This window comes from Salvelinus fontinalis, chromosome 28, assembly GCF_029448725.1.
Source record: "Salvelinus fontinalis isolate EN_2023a chromosome 28, ASM2944872v1, whole genome shotgun sequence".
Taxonomy (NCBI): Eukaryota; Metazoa; Chordata; class Actinopteri; order Salmoniformes; family Salmonidae; genus Salvelinus; species Salvelinus fontinalis.
Window position 1 is genome coordinate 28,604,667 of NC_074692.1, and position 16,555 is coordinate 28,621,221.

Sequence of the window (16,555 nt, forward strand, 5' to 3'; positions counted from 1 at the left end):
GACATAACAAAGACACTGGTGATGAACAAATCCTGACATTGTCTGGGGAAAAACTTGGTTGATGCCTTACAAATATTGTGCACTTTAAAATTCCACATAAGATATAAGATATATCCATGTAATTCTATGTGACCATTGATGATATCTGCGTTTTCTGTGAAAAATGTGAAAATCTGACACACTTGTTCTATGAATGTAAATCTGTGATAGATTTTTGGGAAAACATTGCAGAATAGTTATTTACCATTTTGAACACAACCCATGTTTTTGACATGAAGGATATAATATTTTACTATTGCAATAATAACAAGACCATTGAAATGATTGTGATTTTTTTAAATTCTTGTTGCCAAATACTTTATACACAAACAAAAAATCCAGAATTCTATACCAAAATTACAAATATTTTTGATTGAATTGAGACATCCCTAGTGAATAACAAAAAATAATAAAATCTTCCTGAATCATTAATGACATTTTTTCCGAGTAAATACAATTGCACTAGAATAGTTTATTTTATTATTTATATATTTTTTGTGTGTATTTAATATTTTCTTGTTTATACCTGTGTTGTGTTTTGTTAGAGATGTTTGATATAGCGTCGTAAGTTGTTTATTTTGTATTATAATTTTTATTTTAATGGTGATGAACAAAAAATAACACACGTCTGGGAAACTCACGTGACTGATCACAACCAGCAAACTTGTAGCTACCGTTAGCGTCAGAGATAGGGGTTGACAATGCAATAATTCTACAATAATAATTTGTGCTTATATTTGTCTTATTACACATATGTGAATTGGGAATGTGTTTTTTTGCAAATCCAAACTAAACTCCACTTGAGTGGGGCCAGGGTGGGTTAAGTAGTTGGACCTTTGAAAATCTTTGGTTGGCTCTCATGTGAGATGAAAGCATTCACATACATAGGTGATGGTGGATATATTACTCAATACATATTTTAGTTTCTTCACAATAATTTTGGAATTGGAATTTGGCGAGAACAAAGAAATAAAACTTGTGCGCCGCCCGGGAATCGAACCCGGGTCGAAAGAATGGGAATCTTCCATGATACCATTACACCAGCGGCGCTGATGATATAAGGGATAAATACAGTGATAATACTAATGAGACAGGTAATGCTTTTAGTAATTCAACTATTTGTATGATACATGTATTCGTTTTTTATTCATTATAAAAACTTAGTAGAAAAAAACTCATAGGAACAAATAAACCAATTTATCAGATTAAATAGGCCTTAGCTTTTGATTAAATAGGCATGTGCTTCAGATGAATTATAGAGGCTGGCTAGCCCAGTTGAAATAATAGATACCCGAGACCACATAGAGATAGATACCACAACTAACGTTGTTAGGATGTCAGGAGTAGTTACACAAATTATTACTATAATCGACAAGATTCCATATTGGGTAACTCCACCATTTTGCTTTCAACATAGTATCATCTTTTTTTGCATTTAAATTCAAGTGTCAGTCTTCATTTTTTTTTGCTCTAGATGTATTCAGAAACCATGCTCATCTCATGGACTTCTTCTAAACTCATGTAGTTGTTGGATGCAGCTTTCTCTGTATGGCATTTCATATTCTCCGTCTTCAGGCAAGATTAATGTATCCTTTCTGCAGATATAAACAGAAATATATAATTAAAACGACAGCGTTATGTTGAACTATATTTATAGAGCAAGGGCGTATTATATTTTAGTAGCCGGGCTGACGAGGGACCCACGTGACTACACCGCGCGCTAAAGCTGGCGTCAACCATACTAGTATTATAGCACAAAGTATGAGCGAACATGGTTAGAGATTTGTCTCACACGGAACCCAAACCGGCTGCGCGCGTGCGCTATCGTGCATACATTTATTTTGTCCCCCTACACCAAACGCGATCACGACACGCAGGTTAAAATATCAAAACAAACTCTGAACCAATTACATTAATTTGGGGACAGGTCGAAAAGCATTAAACATGTATGTCAATTTAACTAGTTAGCTTGCACATAATAGCTAATTTGTCCTATTTAGCCAGCTTGCTGTTGCTAGCTAATTTGTCCTGGGATATAAACATTGAGTTGTTATTTTACCTGAACTGCACAAGGTCCACTACTCCGACAAATTAATCCACACAGAAAACGGCAAACCGAATCGTTTCTAGTCATCTCTCCTCCTTCCAGGCTTTTTCATCGTTGAACTTATATGGTGATCACATCTAAACTTTCAATAGTATTAATTACTACGACTACCGGCAAAACAGTTCGCCTTTCAATCACCCACGTGGGTATAACCAATGAGGAGATGGCACATACCTGCTTCTATAAACCAATGAGGAGATGGGAGAGGCAAGACTTTCAGCGCGATCTTTGTCAGAAATAGGAATGACTTCTATTTAGCCCTTGGCATCGCAGACGCTAGTTGGCGCCGCAAGCAGTGTGGGTGCAATAATTGAATAACATGGACTTCTAAATTTATTTTGCGACGCTCGCGCACGCGACGTGTCGGTCAGCATGTCATGATGCAATTCAGTGGGAGCCAATAAAGACAGTAGATAATTGCTAGGCGCCCATGCCATGCAGTCAGGTTAACATGGACAGTAGTCATACATTGAGTTGAAAGGAGTACCACAAAACTAGAATAAGTTATATTCTAGTTCTATTTATTCTAGTTATATGAGGAGAATGTTGTATCAGTGTTCTGAGCAAGGTTCTCTCACCTAATCGCCTGGCTGTATAGATGCTGAAGATCACTCCAGGGACCAGGAATGCACAACACCATCCCAGACACAGCCAGAATGCATTCTTCATGCAGAGAGAAAGAAAACCATAGAGATGAAGAGAGACAGACAAACAGACAGAGATGAGTAACATGCTCAGATTGATTGGAAGAGAAAGACAGAAAAAGAAAGGAAGAGAGGCAGCGGGAGAGAGAGTGAGATCAGATGGCATGGTATGTTTGGGATATAGTAATAGAGAAAACGCTCACCAATGGATCAACCACATTGAGACAGACTGCTGTATACACATTGTCCATTGACACAGCAAGCCAATGGCAATCCAGGACCTTATATAAGATCTGTACATGAGAAAATACAGTATCAATTATCGAGTAGGTCTCTCTCCATAGAGACTAATGTGCATAGAAAAAGGATGTAATATATGCTGATGTTTTGAAAGGAACTATGATAACCAATCCATCAAAGTTATATGTTTCTTGTCATGTCACTTAGTCAATGTACGCTCTTTAAAACCAAACACATGGGATGTCCTCACATCTATTGACACCCTACCAGCATGACATTATGAAACAATATTCCACTGTTTCAAGAATCATGGTATAGGAACAACTGTCCTTTTGACCTTACTATTGCAAACACTTTGGGGAGAGATTATTCTGTAGTGGTATCCAAATGTAATGCTCAGAGGCAGCAACATGGTGCCTGCCAGTGAAATTATTTCTGTATGACATTTGTTGTGCTAGTAATAACTGCACAGTCCTGTACATCAACACCATAACAATGATGTACATTTTGAAAACATGACTATAATAAAACAGTGACATGAGAAATTACCTACCAAAAGTACCCATTCTGGTTTACACAGTGTTGCTAAGTGCTATTATTATCTCTGTGTAATTCTATGGCATATTAGTACAGTACTTACCGCATGACGGACCCAATCTAGGTACCGAAGCAGGGATTGTTCTCCTTTCTCCATGATACACTGAGACACCTGCAGAGAAAAACCTCACCTCAGTCTAGAACCATTATAACTATGACCCCTGAAAAGTTTTGGCAGTTTCATTCATCATAACTTTTAAGAGCAGCTCTACATTTAGCTCTGGTCCAGGGCGTTACGTGTGGTAACGTGCCACACATAACGTTCTGGACCAGAGCTATTCTACGTTCAACTTTCCTTTATACAATTAATTGTAATGTAGTCCTTGACCAAGTGCATGGAGAATAATGGAAAACAATTTAATTTTGGTCTTACATTTCCCACAATGTAAGGAACCTGGTTTTGGAGTGCCACTTCTGTCTGGGTCAAACTTTCCAGAGTTTTGTCTACATTAGCCTAGAGTGAGATTAATTAGTTGTTAAGGTATTGATCACCACACTCAAATAATCACATTAAAACACACACACAGACACACAGACACAACTCAGTGGTAATTGTATCTCAAAGGTATCATCATCAGATAGTAACAGTACTCTACCTTGTAGACTGTGCTGATAGTCTTCAAGGCACTCACAATTTGGCTCATCTTTGCCTGAGTAGTGAACACATTCAAATTTGAGGCAATAAAATACTTTGTAATTTTAGGACTAAGCGAGTCTAAATAGTTCTAGAAAAAAATCTACTTAGAGCTACAATTTCTATGTGTTTATTTTGGGGTGGAACATTAACACTTATAAATGCTTGTGTTTGGGGTGAAAATAAATGTCAAAATAAAACTCACTGCATTTGTCTGCTGTTGCTTAACGATGGTGTTCAGATATCTGGTTGTTTCTGCCTCTTTTTTCAAATCTTCCTTAATTCCAGCATTTGCCTGATGTGAAGAAAATAATCATGCATTGCAATTTACATGGTCCATTGTGTTCTGAGGTTTATTTGTTACCTAACCCAAGACAGACTTACAGGAACTTCTGCCTTCTTATCCAGTTCATCGGCAAATACTCCAAGGTCTGTCTTCACAACTGGTGTGCTTAGCTACAGAGACAATAAATGGATAAATGGACAACATAAATATGGAGCTTTCTGACACACACACACACACACACACACACACACACACACACACACACACACACACACACACACACACACACACACACACACACACACACACACACACACACACACACATACACACACACACACACACACACACACACAATTTGCTGCTCCTGTGTATACCAGCAGTAATAGCTCATGGTAGTTGATGCTGTCTATCCCACACTGTTTAAAGCTCAACAGGCCCTGTCTGCCATTGTCAGGTAGCAGTTTCAAGCCATCCAGGTTGACTGACATATTCTGAGCAGTCTCATTGAATCCATCCAAGTACTACAACAAATGAGAGGAGAAACATCCAGGCAGATATTAAATAACTGGCACAGACAGTATCATTATTATATGCCATTTGAAAATGTAAATATACTGTAATCAAAGGTGCAGTAGTAACAGTACCTCAGACACACAGGGTGATTTTTGAAAGAACAGAAAATAAATTAAATATGACAAGATGACAAATTGAGCAACACCTTGCTGGCATTGAGGAAGTCCTCCAGATCAAAGTGCTGCTCCATGTGCATGCTGTGGAACAATGACTGTCCACTCTTACAGCCACTGAAACAAAGAGCACAGACAGAGGAATGTATGACCAAACCCAGAAACAGGGTACAAAAGCTGTTATCCACTTTAACGGTCTGAGACAATGTGATTGTGACTGAGCATCATTGTGGAATGCGAGGGGCAGTAGTACATGAAAGGACAGATGCTCATTGAGCAGCAATTGAGAGCTCACTGGTATATTGCTGAGGTGCTGGGCTGAATTTGGTGGGTCTCAGAGTTGGTCTCTTGACTGATATTGGGTCTTTGACTGGTGTTGAGGCTTTGACTGGTGTTGAAGCCTTGACCTCTGTTGTTTAGGCTGCTGAAAATATTATTCTGCTGGTCTAAGAACTGTGATAGAAATGACAATGGGGGAGAGAATCATTTTAATGAGTTGTGTATGTATTCATTTAAGTTAAATAAGTACAAGGTTTTTAAAATAGCTTTGTACACACAGATTATTCCCTATGCACATATATTTCCCATTAGCTCCATAGGGGCCCTCACTGACCCCAAAGAGCTGTCCATGGCTCCAGCTCCGGCAGCCCAGGGTGTGGGCATTCCCTCCGAAAAACAACACAATAAAGACCAAGAGGATGAAAAGCCAGGAGAACACGGAGCTCGCTACTACAGCTCTATGGAATGATGACAGAAAACAATATAATTAAAGATAAACACAGTCAATACCGTCAGGAGAAAACAGGTCCATGTCAGAAGAGGACAGGATTGGATCTGTAACCTGTGAGAAGATACAGGTATTCTTAAAATATCTCAGATTAGGACATTTTATCTAGGATCAGTTTTTGCTTTAACACCACAATGAATATGATTACATGGACAGGGTGGGCTTCATTTGATCCTAGATCAGCACTCCTGCTCTTTGGTGTTTTATGAATTTTATTTATTTTTATTTTATTTTACCGTTATTTTACCAGGTAAGTTGACTGAGAACACATTCTCATTTGCAGCAACGACCTGGGGAATAGTTACAGGGGAGAGGAGGGGGATGAATGAGCCAATTGTAAACTACTGGCCATGATATGCTAAATCAGGTATACTTCACTTACGCTCTATACAGGCCAATTGCTTTGTGTTCCAGTCGAGCATCTTGGTATGTGGAGTAAATTGTAGGGTAGAAGAACACAGGCAGTCCCAGAGAGAGAGCAGCCACCATCAGAACCACTATGACCAGCATCACCATGCAGAGTGTCAATGACACTGCCCACCTGGAGAGGGCGCCAGAGAGCACACAGCAAAACGTATGTCAACATGTCAATATTTTATAAATGATGGAAAAATATGTGTGACCCTATAGGAGAAGACAAGGGGGACATATGCATACAGAAGTCTGTGGGTAAACGCTATCAAGTTTGTTTTTGTATGTCTTGAGATACTGTAAGTGACAGAGATAATCAAAATACTGTATCAGTCACATGGAAAAGAGTTTACAATACACTGATATGTGCCTAAGCTACTGACTGCTAAGGGATCCATGCCTGTAATGTGGTAGACAGGTTCATTAGGCTTCTGTATCTGTATGGTATGACACCTTAGTATTAAAGGTCCAATGCAGCTGTTTTTTGTTCTCAATATCAAATACTTTCTGGGTAACAATTAAGTACGATATTGTAATTGTTTTCAATTGAAATGGTCAAAAATAAACAAAAATAGCTCCTTCTTAGCAAAAAACTATATGTCTAGCAAGAATTTTGCTAGGACTGTCAAGGAGTGGTCTAAGAGAGTGCCCTAATTGGAGGAGCCGAATGGGAGGAGCCTAATAGAGATATGTAACATGAAAACAAGCTGTTATTGGCAGAGAGGTTTGAAACTCTCTTTGTTATTTGTCTATTCACTTCCTACCGCCTGGTGATACTGCCTGGTGATGTCGCCAAGCGGTCCAAATACCCACCCATGCAAAATAAGCATACATTTCAGGCGGTCTTTTCAAACAGCTCTTACACTAAAACAACATTACCATCATTTCACAATTTCAAAGTATTATTCCAATAGTGTGGAAATATATATAAAACACAGGAAAATCGTATTTGACGGCTCTGGGCCTTTAACAAGTGACTAATCTTGATTAATCCAGAACAAAGATCTTGCGTAATTGGTCAGATGCTCAATTAAATTGTGGGCCCATTCGGAGCATAGTACAATGTTAGGAACCGGAATGAAGAGCTCCACCCTTTCTCTTTGAATGTTACAGGCAAGTCTATGGGCCAAATGTCCCTTAACTTTCAGATATTCGAATAACCAGTGATGAAAAACCAAAGCACTGGAACTAATGCTGCTGATCTCAAGCATCCCGTTGTAACAGGACAAATCTATGGCACATTTTATGTTTACGTAGTCTGTCCACGAGAGATCAACAACTGACAGCATTGATTTGATTTTATGACTCTGGTGATAAATGTTCCATGATAGTCATAGGTTGTATCACAAATGGCACCCTATCCCCTACATAGTGCACAACTTGTGGGCTCTGGTCAAAAGTAGTTTACTATATAGAGAATATGGTATCATTTGGAACTCAACAAAATATTACCTGACAAAGTCGTAGTAATCTACTGGGTCTGCAAAGCGTCTCACAGTGGTTTTACAGTCAGACACAGCCTCAATGAGAGACTCCAGCGAGGGGAACCTATGGCTGGTGTTCAGCAACTCTTCTTGGGTTTCATTCAGCACTGACATGAGAGCTACGTCAACCAGACACAGAGGGCAGGGGGTTTCATAAATAGAGTAATGACAAGGAGAGAAGGAAAGTGAGAGAGAGACAGAGAGAGACAGAGATAGAGAGAGAGAAAGAGAGACAGAGAGAGAGCGAGACAGAGAGAGACACACACAGAGAGAGAGAGAGATTCTTCACATTGCTCATTCTAATATACACTACATGACCAAAAGTATGTGGACACCTCCTCGTGAACATCTCATTCCAATATCATTGGCATTAATATGGAGTTGGTCCCCCCTTTGCTGCTATAACAGCCTCCACTCTTCTGGGAAGACTTTCCGCGAGATGTTGGACCATTGATGCAGGGACTTGCTTCCATTCAGCCACAAGAGCATTAGTGAGGTCGGGCACTGATGTTGGGCGATTAGGCCCGGCTCATAGTCAGTGTTCCAATTCATCCCAAAGGAGGTCAGGGCTCTGTGCAGGCCAGTCAAGTTCTTCCACACCAATCTCGACAAACCATTTCTGTATGGACCTTGCTTTGTGCACGGGGACATGCTGAAACAGGAAAGGGTCTTCCCCAAACTGTTGCCAAGTTGGAAGCACAGAATCATCTAGAATGTCATTGTATGCTGTAACGTTCAGATTTCCCTTCACTGGAACTAAGGGGCCTAGGCCGAACCATGAAAAAAAAAAAGAAGATCATTATTCCTCCTCCACCAAACTTTACTGTCGGCACTATGCATTCAGGCAGGTAGCGTTCTGCTGGCATCCGCCAAACCCTGATTCGTTCATCAGATGGTGAACCCAGATTCGTCCGTCGGACACCCAGAGGGTGAAGCATGATTGATCACTCCAGAAAACGCGTTTCCACTGCTCCAGAGTCCAGTTGCGGCAGGTTTTACACCATTCCAGCCGGCACTTGGCATTGCGCATGGTGATCTTAGGCTTGTGTGCGGCTGCTCGGCCATGGAAACCCATTTCATGAAGCTCCTGATAAACAGTTCTTGTGCTGGCGTTGCTTCCAGAGACAGTTAAGAACTCAGTAGTGAGTGTTGCAACCGACGACAGACAATTTTTATACACTACGCGCTTCAGCACTCGGCGATCCCATTCTGTGAGCTTGTGTGGCTTACTACTTCGCGGCTGAGCCGTTGTTGCTCCTAGACATTTTCACTTCACATACTGGGGCAGCTCTAGCAGGGCAGACATTTTACAAACTGACTTCTTGGAAAGGTGGCATCCTATGACGGTGGCACGTTGAAAGACACTGAGCTCTTTAGTAAGGCCATTCTACTGCCAATGTTTGTCTATGGAGATTGCATGGCTGTGTGCTGACAGCCACACCTGTCAGCCACGGTTGTGGCTGAAATAGCCAAATCCACTAATTAGAAGGGATGTCCACATACTTGTGTACATATAGTATATCTACTACTGTACATTGCATTTTGTTCCACTGTTTATTTATACACCGGATTCTCAACATAGCTCACTGTAATATATCTAATGACGTGCATATCATTCTTAATATATATTTTGGTATATATACGCATAGATTGTATTAGATTACTGATACAGTGTTAGTTGGGTTGTTACATGGATTCGTTCTGACATTCGTGATTTCTTGTTTCATTATTATTTGTGTATTTTTCAACATTTTTGCTGCACTGTCAGGAGCTAGTAACACAAGCATTTCACTGCACCTGCTATAACATCTGCTAAACTGTGTACGCAACCAATAAACTTTGATTTGAGAGAGAGAGAGGTTTTGATAAATTGCACATTTATGCCTTGCATCCATTTACTTGGTCATTAGACATAATTAAATATAGCGAATAATGATGAGGAACAAGAAGGCCGTCTTCAAAATCACCTGATATTGTGGGAGCCACTTGCTCTGAGCACTTTTGTGGAATGTCATGGACGGTTAGGTTCACCTAGAAGACAGCCGATAAAAACATTATTTCAGTTTGATTTTCTCCAGTCCAATGCAACAACATATGAAGAATAGTTTTGCAAACGTTTCCATTCTGGTGTGGTTAAATTAATCCTGTTTGTATGCCCACCTGTTCAATGAGGCCTGCGAGGCTGGATGCAGGTGGCATATCATTCAGCTTGTCATCCACACTGGGGATCTACAATGACAAACACAGAATAGACACTGTAACAATATTCAGAACCAGACAACATACACTGGGAAAATTACATTTTCCATCAAATCCTTGGTTTTGACAGACAAGAAAACAACATTGGAGAAAGACACATTGGATGCCCTGTTCAAATGGGCCCTGTTCAAAAACTACTGCCCTAAATATCGAAAAGGGTGCCATTTTTCATACCAGGTAGTAGTTAGCAACAGTAGTCAGGTTGCTAGGGTTGGGGACGTCACAGGTGTGGCATTTCCCCAGACTCTCCACTCGGCTCTGTAGTCCCTGGATGCCGTTCTGCAGGGTTGTGTGATTGGCCTGCAGGTCTGTCCTGGTCGTCTGATACAGCTGCAGGTTCTCAAAGGTTCCAATAGCATCTGTGTCCATACAGACAGACACACAGGCCCATGGGGAAGGAAATGAAAGTCACTGAGACTGAGTCAGATCCTGTACTTGAATAAAACATTAGAAACAATGTCTGATTAAGTACTGGGTGGCAGATACTGATTTTGACTAGTGGCCATGGCCTGTTTTTCGTAAAGTGTCTCAGAGCAGATCTAGGATCAGCTACCCCCTCTTATTCATTATGATCTAAAAAATATCCTAGATCGGCACTCTTACTCAAAGGTGCTTTATGAATACAGACCCTGGTTTTTGTGTCTGTTGAGAAGACATGACTCAGGACTTTGTTTTGTGTATGTAATCGGATATCTTCTCTGGATGAGAGACAATGAATACCTTTGTCTAACTGTGATCATGGTAGCTAAAGTATGCCAGAGTGCAAGCCAATGGCACTCCCTGGATTGTACTAACTCATCACTACAAACATCTAACAGGTTTACATATGAACTGAATTTACCAATCATATCTGTCACAATAGTTGACTAGGTGTATTGCCTTGTCTTAAGTCAGGCGTAAGACAATGCATTTCAGCAAAATATTTAGCATTTGAATATGATATGAATGGGTGTGTGTATGTCCGTGTGCGTGTGTGTATGTCCGTGGGCATGTGTGTATACTTTCTTACAGGAATAAATGATGACAAGAACAAGACAAGCTGCCACACTGATGTCCTGATGGTATAGTTATGATGATAATGATGACTGAGTGTTGTTTACCTCTACCTTCCTGCTATGGAAACACCTCCAAGCAAGAACTCTACCAGCAACTACCATCAGGAGCAGGAAAAGTACAGTTTACCTGCTCCCCTAGGCAGAATTTTGTCACGCTCTAGGTATATTGCCACACTCTAGGCCCATCCAACTACCTCATCCCCATACTGTTATTTGTTTTATTTATTTTGCTCCTTTGCACCCCATTATCTCTACTTGCACACTCATCTTCTGCACATCTATCACTCCAGTGTTTAATTGCTATATTGTAATTATTTCGCCACTATGGCCTATTTATTGCCTTACCTCCCTTATCCTATCTCATTTGCACACACTGTATATAGACTTTTTCTATTGTATTATTGACTGTACAGTATGTTTGTTTATCCCATGTGTAACTCTGTGTTGTTGTTTGTGTCTCACTGCTTTGCTTTGTCTTGGCCAGGTCGCAGTTGTAAATGAGAAATTGTTCTCAACTAGCCTACCTGGTTAAATATAGGTGAAATAAACACTTTTAATTTTTTTTATATTGTAACGAAACACACCTTCAATGGAGGCAGATAAGTCTGTGAGATCTTCGTCAACATCAGTGTTGAAAGAGGAGATGATTGTTGCACCAACGATGTCGTCAGCATCTGTAAAGTACAGATTGTCCACATACTTACTGTCACGCCCTGACCTTAGAGAGCCTTTTTATGTCTCTATTTGGTTTGGTCAGGGTGTGATTTGGGTGGGCATTCTATGTTCTTTATTTCTATGTTTTGTATTTCTATGTTTTGGCCGGGTATGGTTCTCAATCAGGGAGAGCTGTCATTTGTTGTCTCTGATTGGGAATCATACTTAGGCAGCTTTTTTTCCTTTGGTGTTTGTGGGTAGTTATCTTTGTTAGTGGCACTATTGCCCTGTTAAGCTTCACAGTCGTTTCTTTGTTTCTTGTTTTGTTGGCGACATTAAAATAAAAGGAAAATGTACACTCACCATGCTGCACCTTGGTCTCCTTCTGACGACAGCAGTGACACTTACATTTTTTGAAAGATAGGCAACATTTTATTTATAAAACAGATCAAGTAAGACCCCTACATCAACTAAATACACAGTATCAACTTTATTTACCATTTATTTCCTTTGAGATTTCTGTTTTGGGAATGGAATACTGTTCCATAATGACTTTCATTTTCTGTATAGAAAAATGCAAGCAAAGAGAGTGCATTAGGGCTACAACTGTATATTTCCAAAATGCTAATTCCCAGAATAAACCAACTATCAAAAACGAATTCCAGGAAGACAGAGTGTTATGGTGTGTTATGGTGGCCGGCCAGACCTGTGTAATTGAAGTTAGAGAGTCTTCAATGATCCTGGCGCTGGTCTCTACATGATACAGGCCTGGGTGCACGTTCTCACTGACTCGACTGTTCACGGTGAAAGCCAGGATCACCCCTGTCCTAAACACACATACAAAGGAAGAAATCACACGTCACACAATATCCACCTATACACAGTCATACAGTGTAATTATATAACTTCATACGTGTGCGTGTGTGTGCCTGTGTGTGTTCATACGTGCGTGTGTATACTTTCTTACAGGAGTAAAATGTTGACAAGAACAAGACAAGCTGCCACGCCGATGTCCTGATGGTAGAGGGATGCTAATGATGATGACTGAGTGTTCTTCACCTCCACCTTCCTGCTATGGAAATGCCCCCAAGCAAGAACTCCACCGGCAACTGACATCACGAGCAGGTAAAGTACAGCCAAGAGCAAACACACTATGTATCCAGCCTCATACCGAACCAGCTGCTGAGAGGAAAGAAGGGAATTTTGCAGAACAAAACCACCAAGATTACATCATAAGCAACAACCATTTCAAATAGCAAATACTTCATAAAGTTCAGAATAGTGTTATCCATTGACGGAAATCGGATTGAGATAATAATCCCTTAGAGTAAGAGGCAGTAGGTAGCCTAGCGGTTAAGCAGTTGGGCCAGCGTTCAAATCCCTGAGCTCTGTAGCTGAAACATCTGTCAATGTGCCCTTCAACAAGGCACCTAACCATAAGTCTCTCTGGATAAGAGTGTCTGCTAAAAAAAACATGCATTAACATAATGTTACCCCCACTGTAGGAGGAGGAAATCAGTTGCACAAACCAGTAATGTTACCAGTGTGGGACAGAGATTCTGAAATGATCTGTCGAGCTGATATGATTGTAAAGGCATAGCAGACCATCTTGTCCATGAAGGTATAATATTCAACATATAAATCAGGAATATGTCTGAAACAGGAAGACATAAGAAAGGCCAGGGAACACCATTGAGACAGACCATAGGAAGCACATACCTGTGGAATATCTAGTTGTTCAGTCTTTAAAGCTGTAGAGATGATATCTGAAAATAGAAATCATACAGGTTTTGTTTTTATACTAAGCCAAGGGAAAGTGGTAATTTTTAGGACATCTAGCCATTGTTATATTGATTCTGTGTCACAATACTTCTTTACTTCTGTCTTCTAAGTAGTATAATTTCAGGGTCAATAAAGGGAAGTAGCAGATGTTAACATCATATGGCTATTCAGTAGGTAGGACAGCTATTAGAATGCCTAAAATAAGTCACTCACAGTGCAACGAACTCACAGTGTGTTCTAAGAATTTGGGCTTTCAAAAGGTTTCCCCAATTCCCTGTGCAACAGACAGTGTAAAGTTAAGCCTCATCAATGTTGCTTGCTTACCTTCCGGGAAAGGATTTGGCTGTACTGACTCAAGGAAAAGCTTGGCAAAGTTATACAGGGGCTTCAGGCAACCACCATCGCTTTCCACCCGCCAAGTCTGAGTTTGGGTCAAGGAGAGGAAAGGTTGTGTGTCACTGCTGCTGCTGAGGCAGTGGTAAGTGCAGTCTGCAGCACCCAGTAGGGACATGAACACCCACAGCCAACCGCCATGAGAGAGCCTCGGCCCCATGGTTCATCAGACACTTGATGTCCTGCTGAGAGTCCCAGATTCACAAACATATGATGATCATAATAATGATGATGACAGTGACAATGTGTTGAATGATTATGATGATAATATTAGCAGAAGTAGTAGTAGAAGTAGTAGAAGTAGTTTTTGTTTAAATCAGGATTATGTTTTTAATCAGTTAATGTAATTATTCTAAGCTTTAGTGTTTGTATAGTGGTGCAGCAGTACACAAATCCGATGATATACCAAGACCAAAAAATTGCAATCTTAATTTAGCCTAATAGAATTACCTTACGAAAAGTCCCTTATTATCAGTCAATTGGCATAACTGAAATCTAGTATTACCTTCAATTGAATGAAGAGCGAGGTTCCTCTATAAACATGGAAACAGTGCGTCCTCTAAGTTTCTCTGATTGGGTTGTGATTGTGATTGTGTTCGATGAGCTTGACATTAAAACATCATACCTTCAGTAGGTGGGGTTTGAGAACCAGTTATACAGGGTGTTCTTTGTTTATTACATGACCATGCAACATCTGAGTTGATTCATTGGGCCAATAAATCCATAGACATTATAATGAAGTATATACAGTACACCCATAGCATGGAATACTATGTGTATTCGGAGGTGGGGAGCCCTATTTGATTGACTGATTGAATTTGTTATACTTTTCTTTTTTAAATACATACATAAGGGGGGCGCTCCAGCCTTGATGCCTCCACATACAATTTAAGAGAATCATCAAGGATAACACGATAAAGCTTGAAAGCTTACTCTTCCTGGGCTCCAGCAAAATTAAGGCAGTTTATACAGTTTTAAAAACATTACAATACATTCACAGATTTCACATCACACTGTGTGCACTCAGGCCCCTACTCCACCACTACCACACATCTACAGTACAAAATCCATGTGTATGTGTGTGTATTGTGCGTATGTTATTGTGTGTGTGTATGCATGTGTCTGTGCCTATGTTTGTGTTGCTTCACAGTCCCCGCTGTTCCATAAGGTGTATTTTTATCTGTTTTTTTAATCTAATTTTACTGCATGCATCAGTTACTTGATGTGGAATAGAGTTCCATGTAGTCATGGCTCTATGTAGTACTGTGCAGCTCACATTGTCTGTTCTGGACTTGGGGCTTGTCTAGAGACCTCTTGTTGCATGTCTTGTAGGGTATGCATGGGTGTCAGAGCTGTGTGCCAGTAGTTCAAACAGACAGCTCGGTGCACTCAACATGTCAATACCTCTCATAAATACAATTAGTGATGAAGTCAATCTCTCCTCCACTTTGAGTCAGGAGAGATTGACATGCATATTAAGAATATTAGCTCTCTGTGTACATCCAAGGGCCAGCTGTGCTGCCCTGTTCTGAGCCATTTGCAATTTTCCTAAGTCCCCTTTTGTGGCATCTGACCACACGACTGAACAGTAGTCCAGGTGCGACAAAACAAGGACCTGTAGGACCTGCCTTGTTGATAGTGCTGTCAAGAAGGTAGAGCAGTGCTTTATTAGGTACATAATTCAAATCAAATCAAAGTTTATTTGTCACGTGCGTCGAATACAACAGGTGTACAGTCGTGGCCAAACGTTTTGAGAATGACACAAATATAAATTTTCACAAAGTGTGCTGCTTCAGTGTCTTAAGATGTTTTTGTCAGATGTTACGCTGGAATACTGAAGTATAATTACAAGCTCCCTCCAGTCCGGATCTGCCAGAGTCTCCCTCCAGTCCGGATCTGCCAGAGTCTCCCTCCAGTCCGGATCTGCCAGAGTCTCCCTCCAGTCCGGATCTGCCAGAGTCTCCCTCTAGTCCGGATCTGCCAGAGCCGCCCGTCAGTCCAGAGGCGCCACTCACTCTAGACTCAACCATCAGTCCAGTGGCGTCCTCTAGTCCGGGGTCGGTGGTGAGGGTTCCCGCTCCAGAGACATTATGTAAGTGGGCCGAGTCAGAAATGGAGCGGGGTCCAGCTTGTAATTATACTTCAGTATTCCAGCGTAACATCTGACAAAAACATCTTAAGACACTTGGGGGTAAAAACTGTTGAGAAGCCTTTTTGTCCTAGACTTGCGGTAGTAGAGATGACAGTCTATGACTGGGTTGGCTGGGGTCTTTGACAATTCTTCCCATCTTAGCTACTATTGTATCAATATGTTTTGACCATGACAGTTTACAATCCGGGGTTACTCCAAGCAGTTTAGTCACCTCAACTTGTTCAAATTCCACATGATTTATTACAATATTCAGTTGAGGTTTAGGGTTTAGTGAATGATTTGTCCTAAATACAATGCTTTTAGTTTTAGAAATATTTAGTACTAACTTATTCCTTGCCACCC

At 40.5% G+C, this 16,555-nt stretch overlaps 1 non-coding gene and 1 pseudogene across 1 annotated transcript; both read right to left on the reverse strand.

The window, feature by feature from the left end:
• Positions 1–364: 364 nt before the first annotated feature.
• LOC129826550 (prominin-2-like) lies at positions 365–14,639 on the reverse strand (annotated as a pseudogene).
• On the reverse strand, positions 1,019–1,089 carry trnag-ccc (transfer RNA glycine (anticodon CCC)). The gene has a single exon. It is a non-coding gene; the product is annotated as a tRNA-Gly (tRNA).
• Positions 14,640–16,555: the final 1,916 nt, after the last annotated feature.